This window comes from Caretta caretta, chromosome 16, assembly GCF_965140235.1.
Source record: "Caretta caretta isolate rCarCar2 chromosome 16, rCarCar1.hap1, whole genome shotgun sequence".
Taxonomy (NCBI): domain Eukaryota; kingdom Metazoa; phylum Chordata; order Testudines; family Cheloniidae; genus Caretta; species Caretta caretta.
Window position 1 is genome coordinate 8,991,569 of NC_134221.1, and position 16,005 is coordinate 9,007,573.

Consider the following 16,005-nt stretch of genomic DNA (forward strand, 5'->3'; position numbering starts at 1 on the left):
TAGGAGCAGAGCATTAAAATGAAGGGGAAGAAGTCTGAACTTCCTGCAAATAGAGAATGGTCCAAGCAGCATGTGAGCTGGGCCTGTTTGTGCAAATGGCACAGAGAGGATAAAACATCTTAATATATAATAGCCAATAGTTGGTGGTTGGCTCAGACATGTAATTAACAATCTCCCTATATTCTCTTTGTTATTCCAAAGAGGACAATACTACCTAAGCTATTACCAGCAGGACAGTGGGGTGGGAGGAGGTATTGTTTCATATTCTCTGTGTGTATATAAAGTCTGCTGCAGTTTCCACGGTATGCATCCGATGAAGTGAGCTGTAGCTCACGAAAGCTCATGCTCAAATAAATTGGTTAGTCTCTAAGGTGCCACAAGTACTCCTTTTCTTTTTGCAAATACAGACTAACACGGCTGTTACTCTGAAACCTGCTACCTAATCATTGTCTTCCTGATAGTATTTTGGGATATAATTCACCCCTATGTTCACACAACATTTATGGCCACAGAAGGGAGACTTAAGTAGAGCATCAGCCCGGCACTTGTACTCTGCACAGGGGCAAATTTCAGTTTCACGCTTGAAGAATAAAATTTGTGAGCAGCCGAACTGGATGCTTTTACATATTCTCTCCTCTTTAGCCACCATTTCTCTCTGAAAACACAGACACAGTTTACTATATTGTATATTCCCTGAATCTTGCCCAGCCTTATGGGACCCAACTACTATCTCAGTCACAATGTGAATAAGGAGAGTAACTCAAACAGTAAAGCCATCATGATACCTTGACTACAAAGCACCACTAAGAGCTGAAAACTGGTGCATGTTATAAACTCTTTGATGGGAGCGGACTGATACCACAAAAAAACAAACCAAATATTTACAGTCTATCCAAATAAGAGAGAAGGAAAGAGACCAGCTGGTCCCAGTTGAGTCTGGTAGATGATTCACAATGGTGAGAGAGCTTCAGAAACAATGTAGCCCTTTGGCAGATAGAGCTTTAGGTACGCAGGGGTTTGATGCTGTTGTTACTTTTGGTTATCAGTAGAAAATACCCACATTCCATTCTGGGGATACCATAATCAGAAACTGGATTTAAATTTTTCAAATGGCCCCTGTTTCTGTAACAGGCTGAAGCAAAACCTTAGAATATCAGGGTTGGAAGGGACCTCAGGAGGTCATCTAGTCCAACCCCCTGCTCAAAGCAGGACCAAACTCCAATTTTTGCCCCAGATCCCTAAATGCCCTCCTCAAGGATTGAGCTCACAACCCTGGGTTTAGCAGGCCAATGCTCAAACCACTGAACTATCCCTCCCCCCACTGAGCTTGATCTAAACATCTCTGAACTTTGTGGGTGCAGAGGGATGAGGATGTAGTTTAACATCTGAACCCCATCTTCACTATTTAGTGAAGACATTGGGGAGTGCCAGATATGCCACCCATCACGTTTCCTCAGTTCCTGTCCAGCCCCATGCCAGAACAAACCCTTCCATCACTGGGTCACATGTTTGTAGCCTTTTCTGGGTGCATCTCTTGGAGTCCTCTGGAATGAGCCACACCTTTCCACAGAAACAAACTGTGCTGCTCTGTAAAGATTACTCCAAGTGGAAACAATGCTAAAGGGAACACATTCCTTTGGAAAAAAACAAGCAGATTTTTCCAAGCTGCATATAGCATTAACTGGAATATTCTTTTTTGGTTTTGGCACCAAAACCAGAATTCTGTGACTCTCTCAGCCAACTCTTCAGTGCGCTTGGGAAATTCAAGATTTTCAGTGCCATGGATCCACTTCTAGAGCTCCTCTGATCTCATTCACATCATGATGGGAAAGGCTTTTTCCCTAAAACCAGGATAAAGCAGCCCCCATCATTCTTGAGTTCAACTCTTCTTTATAATCCCCAGAAATCCCTGTGAGCCCTGTCTCTCTGATTAGCTCTTCAGAAGGGCATCTGCACCTCCTCGGGCATCTCTCCAGAGCAGTCCCTCCCATGTTCCCAGACACAAGTACAATGCTTTAATTTTCCCAGTTGGTTATTATTAATAAGGAGACACAGAGAGTAAATGTAAATGATCCAACATATCACAGAGACCACACTCCTAGTTTTCCACCCTCCTCTGTAGAAGAAGAAAACAGGCTCCTTGTTTCTCATGTGCTCTACAAATATCTTCCCATTTTCAGGGTGTGGGGGGGAGCAAAAGCAGCATTGAAAAGAAAACTCAAGGCAAAAATATAGTCCTTGTTGGGTCATTTGTATCTTCAAGGCCATGAAGTCTTTAGCTGCATAAGGCATTTGAAAGATGCCATGTGAAAGGTGCCCAGCGATGGCTTTCATCATAGTCATGCCAAATCCCAAAGGTATGTTTCCTCCTTGCAGATCAAAAATCGCAATGACTTTGTCAAAGGGTAAATAAAGACACAGGTTGATTTAACCAGAATCATGAAGCCCATGTAATCAGAATACAGAAATATCGTGTCTTTGGAACCAGACACCTGCGCGTTCTGTTTTATTAGCATTGTCTTTGTTAATTCAGTGCATCACAGGCCTTGGGGTGGATTTAACCATCTGTTGTAGGGTTGGCAATGCTCTAGGACTGTCCTGTAGTTTCCAGGAATTAAAGATTATGTCATGTGATAAAACCTCCAGGAATACGTCTAACAAAACGTGGTAACCCTAATCTGTTGATAGTTATTATGGGTGTCAGACAATTCATCCCTCAGCTCAGTATTATCTTGTTACCATCATTCCCATGTTATATTTATCAATATTCTTATTTTTACACCTATCACTAGCATCAGTAGGACATCCCCATGCCCCAGAATTATGCAGGCCGGTATTCAAAATATCCATTATATCCTGCAGGCTACAAATTATGTTTGGACGCACCTCAGCTGTTGCCTGAATGTGGTCCACTCATTGCTGATCTCAGAGGTAAGAATAGACAGTGAATTATATGTTGTGTTCTTCCTCTCCTGTTTCTGCACTGGGCTGGACTGTGCAAACATTAACATGGGCTTTCCCATCTTCCAGCCTGCCAAGCTTGAAGAGTCTGATGCTCATGTGGGAAGAGACTGCAGCTATGAATAATGCAGCAGCATTTCAATGGACATGGATAGACATGCAACTTTTCTAGAGGTCCTGCTGCCGCTCGACTTCTGGGCTTAGCTTAAGCAGCACCAACTCTTTACCACTACCAGGCATTCAGGGACTGATATGAGGTCAATGGAAAGACTTCTGTTGACCACAGCAGACTTTGAGTCAGGCACTTGCTTCTGCTAAGTCTGAAGGTCAGAGCAAAAGCATGGAAAGTCAAAACATCACAGTTCTATTCTGCCACTTTTGCTTTATGACTTTGGGCAGGTCATGTAACCCCTATGACTCCCCAGAATTGGTACAGTAATACTTACCCATATCATAGGAGTGTTGTAAGGCTTATTTATCATGTGAAGCATTTGGAGATCCAAGGGAAAGGTCTTTTTTCTGATGGCTACAAAACTTGGCAAGGAAACCTTCCCTCAAGAATATGACAATTTCTGGTCATACTAATGTAGACAACAATTCCAGCCAGCAGTGACACAAACCAAAAAATATGACCAGGGGCTGGATGGATTACCTTCCTCATGAACTCCCTTCCTCTTCCGTCCTGGCTGCATGACTCAGTCCATTAATCCAAAATCTTTGGCTCATCAGGTTCCCGAGTAATGTCTTCATCTTTCACTGTTGTAGAAAGCAGGGAGAGGAGGTTCACACAGCTCTGAGGAACTTCTGTTCTGTTTCCATCCATTGGCAAATGCCTCTGTTTGTTAGGGGAACAGGTCATGAAGAGTGGTTACCCCTTGGTTCCATCATCATCTCGTACTCCAATGAAGCCCCGACCCCATGATGTCTGTGGTCTCACTTAGGGCAGGGGGGGAACTTTCTTCGTTACCGGTTCCTTGTTTCCCATTTTCCTTTGCTCTCCTCTAGCTCACCGAGTAGATCAACGCTCCCAGCCTAATTTTTGGAGTATTCAACAAAATATTTTAGCACTCGTCTACACCTGAAAGTTAATTCAGATTCATAGATTAAGGTAAGGGGTGATTTTAAAGTGCAATAGCTATTCACGAATAAATCCATGTGTAGATAACTCTTATTTTGGAATAAGAATTACTTGTTCTTATTTAGCTTAACCCACTGGCTACCCCAACAGCTATTTTGTAATAATTCTCTATGTAAGCAAGCCCTTACTTCAGACTAAAGTGCTGTAAATGAGATCTCAGCAAGGAGTGGGTGACCAAGGTCATCAAAAAACAAGAATCATCCAGAGCAGAGCTGGTTAAATAATGGAAAAGTGCTCATCAATTATTATTCAATGGGGAAAAAAAACATCAAAATTGGCTACAAAAAATTATTCTCAGTGGAATATTCAATCAGGTCTAGTCTTGAAACTTCATCCCAACCTAATCCTAACGATACACCTTTATTTTAAAAATGATTAAATAAAATGTATAAACTCATCATGCATCTTTGATTGTGGCCAAAACAGGAGACAGAAATATCAAAATAGCACAAAAAGACATTTTTCTTGTAGTATTTCTAATCACATGAAAACCAGGCCGTACTGAAAATCTTTCAAGGAAGCCTGGCTATATGATGTTTCCAGTATCATTTCCAGATCAAACAGATTTGGCTTAGGGTCCAAACTTCCACATACTCATCTGAACTAAATAAACAGTCTGAAATTGCTCTTAGTCTGGGATCAAATCTGACCCACCTCTCAAATTATCCATTGTGAAGGATATTAAATAGAGCTGTGACATCTATTTTTGTTGTTACCTGAGTCTCACTGAAAAAAAACTGGGCCCACCTTTCAGTACCAACCCAAAATGCTGCCCTGGATCATGGAATTGGCTACTGCAGTTCTCACAAACCTTTGGGCAAATTTGGATTAGGGATGAGCCTGGGCAGTTTTGTGGTTTTTGGCTGCAGCTTTGGTTATGAACTTAGAAATGAAGCAAAAAGAAAAGGAGTACTTGTGGCACCTTAGAGACTAACCAATTTATTTGAGCATAAGCTTTCGTGAGCTACAGCTCACTTATGCATCCGATGAAGTGAGCTGTAGCTCACGAAAGCTTATGCTCAAAAAATTGGTTAGTCTCTAAGGTGCCACAAGTACTCCTTTTCTTTTTGCGAATACAGACTAACACAGCTGTTACTCTGAAATCTCAGAAATGAAGGATAGTCCAGACATTAGGGCACTTGCCTGGGATTTAGAAGACCCTGATTTAATTGCCTGCTCTGACACAGATTGTGTGTGGCCTTGGGCAAGTCACTGAAGCATCGTTGAGGGTCTGCACGAGGGGCCTAACTCCGATGGGAATTGAGTGCCTAAATCTCAGTGAAACATGGATGTGAGAAGCATGATGTGAAACCAAGATGTCTTTTCCTTTCTGTCCACTGCACCTTAACATTTCTGAGCACGCTCTTTTGGCCAAATTCACTGACTCCACTGAAGCCAGTCGAATTATATATAGGATTGATTTGCCCCTCTGTTTGCAGAGTTCAGCAGCCATTTTGTTCTCAGAGTTCCTTAGGGCGAGGAGATAAAAACACTGTGTTCTTCCATGTAAGCCACTTTTGTTCTTTCTGTATTACTGATCTTTTTCTCATTGCTGTTTTATTTCACATTTAAGTCAGCCCAGATTGACGGTACACATTTTGCTTCTTGGGGAGGGAAATGCCTGTCATAAAAGCAAGCCCATGGAAATCTACAGTAATGAAACCTTGCAAACCAAAAACTGATGAGCTTCACAAAGACCTAGTTTTATCACTAATCTCATCAGTCTGAAAATAATAATAAAATTTACCAGATTAATATGGTTTTTTTTGGCTCCTGCCTATCTTTAAAAACAAAATACAATTTATTAAAAGGAGATTTGGCAAACATATTGCCCTTAACAATATCTGATCACTTTTGAAAAGTATAATAAGAGCCATGTTATTTCCTTTTTAATCTTCATGCTCCTGATGATAATGAGGATGTTTATGCCCTTGAGTTTAATGTCTCTTAACTTGTTCCTTTGCAGGCAGCTCATTCTTCTTCCACTGTCCTGGAACTGAATGGCAATTGCACAATTGTCACTATTAAGGAAAAAGCCACATGTGATTTGAGTTTTGTTTAAACTCTGCCAGTTCTGATTTCCTAAGTTTCATTAGGTGTTGCCATTCTCTTATTCAAACTCTGCAGGGGAATGAATTTGGTAATTTGAAACAGATTCTCCTCTCAGGCTTCTTCATGCTTTTTAACTTTGTTCTCGCTTTCAAATTCAACTAGTACAAACCCTCCATGGAGATGGCTTCCAGTATTATTTATCTGGAATAATTACACACTTCTAAATGGAGCTGGGCTGGCGTTAAGTGCAAAGCAAGATGTCTTCTTCCAAAAATATGTTTGTCCATAAACTGTATGAACTGCTTCCCACAGATCTGTTTGCAGACTTTAAATTTCTAATGGACCACAGAGTCAAAATACTAGGCTTATGGATCTCAACAACCTAGAATGCTGTCAATAAGAGAGTGATGGACCCCAGAGGACTAGAATACTGGATATGCAGGATTATCAGCCACAAGAAAACAGATATGATTTTTTTTAAAGCTTCCTGATGAGCAAGAAATCTAGATGCTCACCTTAGGAATTGGAAAGATAGCACGAATTGATGAACACAGGGAAATAAAAAAATCAAACAATGGAAAGGGCTAAGCATTCAAGCTCTGCAGAATTCTAAACAAACCCTTTTAAAATTTTATTTATTTTGCATTTGGGCATGATTTTCATAGGCTTTTTTTTTTTCCAGATTGAGACATTTTTGGAGCAGAACAACATGAAATCTGGTCTTTCCACCTTATCTCCACCATTCAAGAAGTGAAATACAGTGTAAAGACCAGATCTTGGGCAATTTTATCCCAATGAATAGCAACTTGAAGCATTAGAAAAGCCCTTTGCAGGAAGGGGAAGAGAAGCATAAATATGAATGCATACAAATAGTTGAAACACACTGTGACATTTCACTCCATATTCTTTATGAAAATATGCTTATGATATGAATATGATATAATTGAGATATATTGTATGCAAGATGGGACTTGTAAGGTATCATTGGAAAGGTTATGATTTACTGAATGTGATTATCCAATTTGTATGCATGTATCATTTCTGTATCTAAAGTTAGAAATATGGGCTATGTAACAATTAGAAGTGGGTGTATAATGGGAAGACACCCACCAGACGACAGGCCATCAAATTTGATGAGCCATCAGGAAGTAACAACAAAATCGTGAAGATACTAATCTCTCTCCCTCTGGGAGGCATCTGGGGATGTAACTGTGACACTAGTAGGTCAAGTGGTCTTGTAACCTGATACTAAACGTTAATTGGGATGTCTTGTAACTTTCCACTGGAAGGGACGGGGGATCAAGTTTGGGAAACAAAGGATTCCCGCCTTATGTAAATCCTATTTAAGGGTGGGGAGGAAGGCAAATGGGACTCCTCCTCTCCATTGCCTGCCTGCCCAAGAAGAAAGACTGCCAAAGCCACCTGAAGGGAAGGCGGGGAGGGGGAATCCAGACTCAGACAGGGGTCCAGTCTGAAAAGAAATATAACTCGAACACTGAACCACAGAAACTTTGCAACCTGCCTAAAATAATATTTAGGATAAGAAATTACATTTTGTAACCTGTTTCTTAAGTATATTAAGCTTAGCTTGTGTACTTTGTTTTCTTTGCTCAGTAATCTGCTTTGTTCTGTCTGTTATCTCTCATATTCACTTAAAATTCACCTTTTGTAGTTAATAAAATTTGTTTTGTTTATTATTAAACCCAGTTTCTGTGATTTGTCACTGTGGGGGTGAGGGTGGGGAGTTGTACACATCTCCCTCCACATTGAGGGCAGGTGCGAATTTCATAAAACCTTTAGGTTTGTACCCCATAAAGGGACTGGACACCAGGGTGTTGGGGCAAGCCCCTAAGGCTGAATCTTTCCAAAGCGGATTTCTGTCTCTCTGCGCAGCTGGGTGTGGCTCTGCCTGTGGGCTTGGCTGGAAGAGGCTTGTGAGCCTAGCCAGGGAAAGGGGACCCAGGCTGGCAGAACAAGCTGACTCAGTGGCACCCCAGCACATCCAGTGACACCCTAAAGGGCCCAAACCTGTCACACACATGCCAATAGGAACAACTGTTGGAAATGGGCCATCCTGATTATCACTACAAACGTTTTTTTTTCTCCTGCTGATAATAGCCCACCTTAATCGACTGGTCTTGTTAAAAGTTGGAATGGCAAACACCATTTTTTCATGTTATCTGTGTATGTATATCTATCTATCTATCTTCCTACTGTATTTTCCACTGCATGCATCCAATGAAGTGGGCTTTAGCCCATGAAAGCTTATGCTCAAATAAATTTGTAGTCTCTAAGGTGCCACAAGTACTCCTCGTTCTTTCTGCCAATAGGAACAACGGAGCCCATGCACTTTCCTCGGAGGAGAAAATCCCCAAAGGCTCAGAGATTTGCCATTCATCAGCCTTCCAGTATTTCAATGTTTATCTCCTTTTGCCCTTCCTCCTATAGCATCCTTCTCCCGGCACAACCAGGATTTCTTTTCCTTCCACCATTCCTCATCCTTCTTTTCTTCATTCTTCCATCTTATTCTACTGGACCCCAAATCGCTCCCAGGAACCTCCCCACTGCACCATTCAATTCCTCTGCTGTCATGTCAACAGGTGCTCTGTTCCCATAAAGTGGCACCTACCTTTAGTGATACTCTTTTGTGGTGCAAGTAATGGAAGGCACTAAGCCTTTGCAGTCATAGAATCATAGAATATCGAGGTTGGAAGGGACCCCATAGGTCATCTAGTACAACCGCCTGCTCAAAGCAGGACTAAATCATCCCAGCCAGGGCTTTGTCAAGCCTGATGTTAAAAGCCTCTAAGGATGGAGATTCCACCACCTCCCTAGGTAACGCATTCCAGTGTTTCACCACCCTCCTAGTGAAAAAGTTTTTCCTAATATCCAACCTAAACCTCCCCATTTGCAACTTGAGACATTTACTCCTTGTTATGTCATCTGCCACCACTGAGAACAGTTTAGATCCATCCACTTTGGAACCCCCTTTCAGGTAGTTGAAAGCAGCTATCAAATCCCTCCTCATTCTTCTCTTCTGCAGACTAAATAATCCCAGTTCCCTCAGCGTCTCCTCGTAAGTCATGTGCTCCAGCCCCCTAATCATTTTTGTTGCCCTCCGCTGGACTCTTTCCAATTTTTCCACGTCCTTCTTGTAGCGTGGGGCCCAAAACTGGACACAGTACTCCAGAAGAGGCCTCTGCCTCTCCCATGTTTCCAGCTGCTATCTTGCATGAAAAGAAGCTAACAATGCATTTATACTTTCAGAATGTTACCATATAAGCAATTGCTGTGGTTACCATGGGGACATTATATGATAGCAAATGGGAGGGGAGATGGTTCTCCAGATTACCTTTCTCACCCTATAGAAAGGTTTGAGACCCTTGTGCATAGGCTCTTTCCAGGGACGCAGCTAGCCTTGGAAGTCTAAGTGGGGCGGTGCCTCATCCTGGGATACGCATCCCAGTCCACAACCAAATCGTGACTTCTTTTTATTGACAGCATGTGACTACAGCCGAAGACTCATTTATGCTGCATGAGGCTGTTCCCTCATGATGGCTCATGATGATCATGTCTAACACTAGCAATCTAGTCTTCGGCCTCTACGTATAGCTGGTTTTGATTTTCTAAATATAGGGCAGGCCGCTCATAAGCGGATAGATCCTAGAATGTAATCAAATGAGTTACAGCTCTCAGTGCAGTGTCATCACTGTGGTACTTTGCCATCACAACCCAAGAAAACTGAAACAGTCAGCAGATGGAGAACCACACCTACTGTTGGCATCCAGCTCTGGGTGATGGGAAAGCCTTTTCTCTGTGCCCCAGCTCTTTTCCTGTAGCAGAGCATCCACAGGGATACCTTCTGGCAGCAGCATCAATAACTGAGATTCAATGAAAAGAAGTGTTCTCCTGAGACTTTGTCCCAACCGATGCACCATTTGGCTTTCACATGTCTCCATGGTTCACCATTTACAGGGCAATATTCTGAAGTACATGGGGTACTGGTTCTACTGACCGAGGTGAGCAGACCAACACGGCCACTGCTCTGGGAGCATGGGCCAGCAGCTGTAATTTCAGGTATGCTAATGAACAGAAAAAGAGAGAATTACTGAGTTAACAGTTAATACTGTAAGAAGCGGAGCCACTACCAAAATTAGGAAGAATTGTTGTAAGCCAGCCTACAAATGAAAAGTGTTATATAAAAGTTCGTAATTTATAGTCTCTGTTGACCTGAAGCGGGGGATGAGGGAGTGAACTCAGCACTCAGCCTCGATTTCCTGCCTCTAGAAATAGGAAGGATGCACTTATACCTCCCTGAACAAAGGGCAAAGGACCATGCCAAGACTTGAACCTTGATTCCTTACCTCCATTTGCAGGAAGAATAGTCTCCTTCCCTTCTGAACCCAGGAAAAAAGAACAATGATGGGACTAGATCTTAATGCTCTAGCTACAGAAACAGGTAGGAGGATGTCCCCCCACGTGCTGACAAGGGAGTTTGGTATTCAAGCTCTATGTGGTAGCTGATAATTTTTTACCTAGACCATATTCTTCTTCTTAACGCTTGATTGACATCTTGACCTCCTCCTCCTCCCAGGTCACAGTCCTGCTGAGGGAGCAAAAATGTTGAAATGGCAGATGTTCTATGGATTTGCTAAGATGCGAGTCTGAGCCATCTCATGATTTCCTAGAAGAACAGGAAGCTTTCGACATACAGCCCGAATACAACATTTCACTCAGACAAGGTCCAGATGCTTTCTACTAGCTTATCAGCTGATTCAGGATCTTGATATTTTCATAACATTGTAAAGGAGGCCAGAATGTCTCTCCCGCCTCCTCCACATATACACACAAGCACCAGTATTTCTTGTTTAAAATGAGAGAGGATAGTTTCCATGTGAAGTAGTGGAAATCCTGACATCATGTATGAAACTACTTTTTTAAAAATCCTTTCCTGTTCTAATTGCATTTAGATTTCCAAAGTTTAGGAGTAAAATATCTTTTCTGGAGAGCAAGGGCAATCTCCAGGGGCTACTGTTTGTCTCGGCTGATGATGACTCACTGTGTTCCCTTTCCAGTTCATTGACAAATTACAAGAACTGGGAGCTGGGAACTTACAAGGCAAATGGGGAAAGCGGGTAAAGTAAGTCAATTGGTGGCTGAGGAAGGGGGAGAGAGGCTATTTATGGAAAGTTCAAGGAATGGTCCCTTATTTTTATACTGTATATTTTCCTTTATGTTTTAAAGGAAATGGTTTCTATTGCATGAATGATTCATTCTTTGGACATTACCAATTGTGTGTTTGCCAGTTCCATATTCTATTAACCTCCTTTTATCTCAGTACGGTGCAATTGGGGGGTTTCCAGATTAGTCCAAGGGGGCTGCAGGACAATGGAGGGGAATAATGGGATGGAGGAAAATACATGACCCAGAGGATCAACCTCAGCCTCACATGCTCTTGTAGTTACAAGTGGCTCCTTGGAAGTTGCTCAAATTATCCTGAGCTGAATGTCTCAGGGCTTGATGCTGAAAGATGCTAAGCACCCTTTGTGACACTGGCAGACCAGGTGCCAGCTCATGCCAAGGCCCTTTGGCCTCAAATGAGCACTGAGAAACACATAGCTGAATTAGTCTGGCTCACATGTGTGTTAGCATTGTTAAAATAGATGTTAAGTTTAAAAAATGTGTTTAAACTTTATGAAATGCTTGTAGGATGTTGCACATATTTATCTGTACTTACAACATGGTATAAGGTGATATTAAATGTTTTTATTGTAATCTTCTGTAATTGTTTAAGTCATGAAACAGGAAGGAAGAATTAATTAATGTATAATGCTGGATTCCTACAGAAGGTTTTTTATTTTCTGCCCCCCAAGAAGGCCCATTGACATCAAATGAGCCCTTGTGAAACATCAAATAACAAAGACTTTGTTTAATGCATTTATCCGCCACCCCCAGAAGAGGAGACGTGTAGGTGATGTCATCCCATCAGCTTGAACTCAGGCAGTAAAGGAATAACAGTTTCTCTTTGCTAGGGACTTAATTTCTGATGCTGCTTGCATCCTGAGGGGGCAAGGATTACTAGGCATAAAAAAAAAGATCCCCGGTGCTTGGCCTGAGTTAGCCCTAAAGGGACATATAAACTTTGCTTATTATAGAAGCTTCTATTATTCTTTGAAATTTAAGATTGAAACTCATTTGTGTGTATATATGCTTACCTGCTTTAACCTTGTAAATAATTCTCTTATTTCCTTTACCTACTTAATAAATCTTCAGAGAGTTTATTATAGAATTGGCTACTTGCATTGTCTTTGGTTTGAGATCTAAGGTGCAACTGACCTGGGATAAGCGACTGGTCCTTTGGGACTGGCTGTAACCTCAATATTTCTGTGAACTTTGGTGTAAGGGACCATCTAATACACGTCAGCTTACTTGTTTGGCAGGAAAGATCAGAATACCCAAGGGGGTCGTATCTCATCTCATGTTAAGGCTATAATAGCAATTGAAGACATCACACTTGATTGGTGAAACTAAAGCATAGAACTCACAACCAATTTGGGGTTTGTGCCCTGCTTCTGAACAGGTCACCCTGAGGTCAGTACTCACGCTCTTGAGCCGCTGCAGGACAGCTTAATACCCTAATGGCACCTCATTTACATCTAAGACCTAGCAGGGTTCACAGAGTTGGTATTCCCCAGCCTCTCACCTACAGGACGAAGCACATCAAATCCACACCAAAGACAGCCAGGAAGAGGTACCCTCCATTACCCTATAGGCCAGTGGTTAGAGCATTCAACTGGGATGCGAAAACCCAGACTCCTATCCCCACTCTGCTGTACCAAAGGACTGGAACCCAGTTCTCCATCCTCCCAAGTGCATGCCCTAGCCACTAGCCTATAGGGTATTCTATCGTGAATCTCTTTTGTTGAAGCTGTTCCACTTTGTATAGTGTACTTAAATATTCATTGGAGCACGGAGAACTTGGAGTCTCACACGTCCCAGCTGAGTGCACCAGCCATCAGGCTATAGGGTAGAAGAGGGGAGAGTGGGATACCAACTCCTCTTCTCTTTTGTTCTTGAAAAAGGAACAAGCAGGCACAGGCAACTAATTCTAGGAGAGGGTTCACAACTGTGAATCCCCACTTGAGACAGGCACCTACCTTTGAAGAGCAGGGCCTAAATCCCGCCCCGCAATTCAGCATTCCCTATTGGCTAGCTTGCTGGCTTCCGAGAATCCCATACTTTGGTGCCTCACTCTCTCCATTGCACAGGGAGTCTGGGCATCGAACACAAGGCTGAGGATTCCAATGGATGGCAGAGCAGCTAAAAGTAAAATCACTACATATCGGGCATTGGCGAATCAGCCCCAAGCTATTTTTTAAACACCCTCTGAAATACAAGACTGGATAAAATCCATTGATTAGGCTACAGGCCCAGGGGCTCCACTATTACAGCACAAAGACATCACCCATCTAGGAGCATGCGCAACTAAACATTGAATTGTTTTATCTAAAACATAAAAAGAACTAAATGGAAGCAGTGCACAGCTGTAATGCAGTTATATTCCTGGAGCCGATGCATCAGGGGTTTTGTTGTTTTTATTCGATGGAATGGAAAATCAAATGCTACTTTAACAATGGCTAGGGAAAGACTAAAATGAGGGATTATAAATAACATTAGAGCTGACAGTTCAGCTCGGAGGTTACAGGAAATAATGAAGGGAAGCTGCCAGAATGAATGCTCACTGGAGTATTAATGGAAAACTTAACATTAAGAGACTTTAAAAAACGAAACAAAACCCAACTGATATTGTTATTTTAAAAGCCACATCTGAAGGCTATATACCTGATCTACAAATTCAAGACATTTTAAATTTTATTTTAAAAAGATATTTGCCAACATCCTTTCCCCCAGGGTGCTGGAATAAATTTGTGTAGTAGGGGTGCTGAGAGCCATTGAACCAAACTATAACCCCTGCATATGATGGAAACCACTTCAATCCAGGAGGTGCAGCAGCACCCCCAGTTCCAGCACCTATGCCCCCACCCCTTCTTTCTATCTCCTCCTCCTTCCTTCTTCAAATTCTCTACAGTGATCCCTGAATGCAGGTTCCAAATGAGGCTGTTTACCGCAGATTCCATCCTGGCCTTGGCAGATGCAAAGATTTCTAATGAATCCTGACGTGCCAAATTCAGCGACTATAGTTGGGAGCGTTCTCAGCCATTGGTTCTGCGTGCCAGTCCTGTAGTTTCTAATTAAAGAAGCTGGAATAGAAGCGGTATTGTCATGTGATATACCGTCTCACTTGTCCAGAGGCAATATTGGCACTTGTCCTACTTCTTGAGGGCAATCGCCCTACTTCTTGAGGGCAATCGCCCTAACAGCCTTGTCAGAGGAGATTTATAACAGTTTACAGGGCTGGGAGCACTGAGGCAAAATCAGGCATGGGAAATATGTGTACACGTTTTTTCTAGAACAGTAGGAAAGTCACCTCAGATTTGTCTCGATCTGGCCCCTATCACTGTAGTATCTGAACATTGGAAAACTAGAACTGACTGGGAATTTTTCCACAAAACTTTTCTTGTCAGAAAAACGCTGAATTCCTTGACACAGACTTTTCACAGGAAAGGGTTGGGTTTGACACAACATTCATCAGGGAATGGTTTCCCAGGTCCAAGATAGAAGTTCTGGTCAAAAACAAGAAAGAGAGAGAGAGAGAGAGATGCCTCAGAATAGCCCAGAGCCTAGTGATTAGAGTATTCACCTGGGATGTGGGAGACTCAAGTTAAAGTTCTTGCTCTGATTGGGGCAGAGACGGACTTGTACCCATGGCATTCATATCCCAGGTGAGTGCCCTACCCACCAGACTAGTTCTGGGAGGTATTATCCACTTCTTACACACAGGGCCCTAGATTATCCGTATGTTTATAGCGGGTTCTTTTTTGTTATGGGAGAAGAGCTGCCTATGAGCTGCCCTGAGGGGCTCCGGGTTGACTACATGGTGAGTTAGTGTGTGACAAGCCAGGGTGTGAATCTACAGTGCAACAGCTTGCTGTGCACTACCTCACCTTGTGGACCCTGCCACAGTGCACTGAAAGTCCCGTAGTGCACGCTGATGTACTACCATATCAAGACAGCGTACCGTAGATTCACACCCTGGCTTGCTGCACACTAACTCACCGTGTACACAAGCTTTAAGTTGCCTCAGCTGTTCTGCCGTCCAAAAACTAGCCAGTGTGCTGCACACTCCAGCCCCAGTCTGACATGACCAGCCCCACCCTCAGCATCTGCAGAGGGATGGGTGGCAAAGAGCGGGCTACAGGATTCTCCTATTGTGGGGGGAATCCTAACCTGCCCCCTTAAGGAAGCTTTCCAGCCACTTTGTGCTGCTGAGCAAAGAATCTGGCCCTTTCAGCTGTGAATATAACTCAAAGGGTGAAATCCTGGCTCCACAGAATGCAATGGCAGAACTCTCATTGACTTCAAAGGGGCAAGAGTTTCAAGTACTTTCACCTGACTTATATTCAGTTACAGGCAGGGAGAGAGTTTCAGGCATGTTCCATTGACGTCAATGGAGCTGTGCTGATTTACAGCAGCTGAGGATCTGACTCACAAACTTTCAGTTGGGTAAAGCCCATTATAAAGCTAAATGCAGAGTCATCCTGAATGAAAGTCTGGATGGGTTTGTCTCCTCTTCATGGGCTCTGGCAATTTCTCACCCAGCTCTTCATCATTCATTTTTCCTTGGACTTTTTCCCCCAGCAAGTTTAAAGTGGATTTTCATTCCTGATATACATACATTTCTCCATTTATTAGGAACTCTCAGCTTTCATACACATTAGACTAAGACCTTTTTT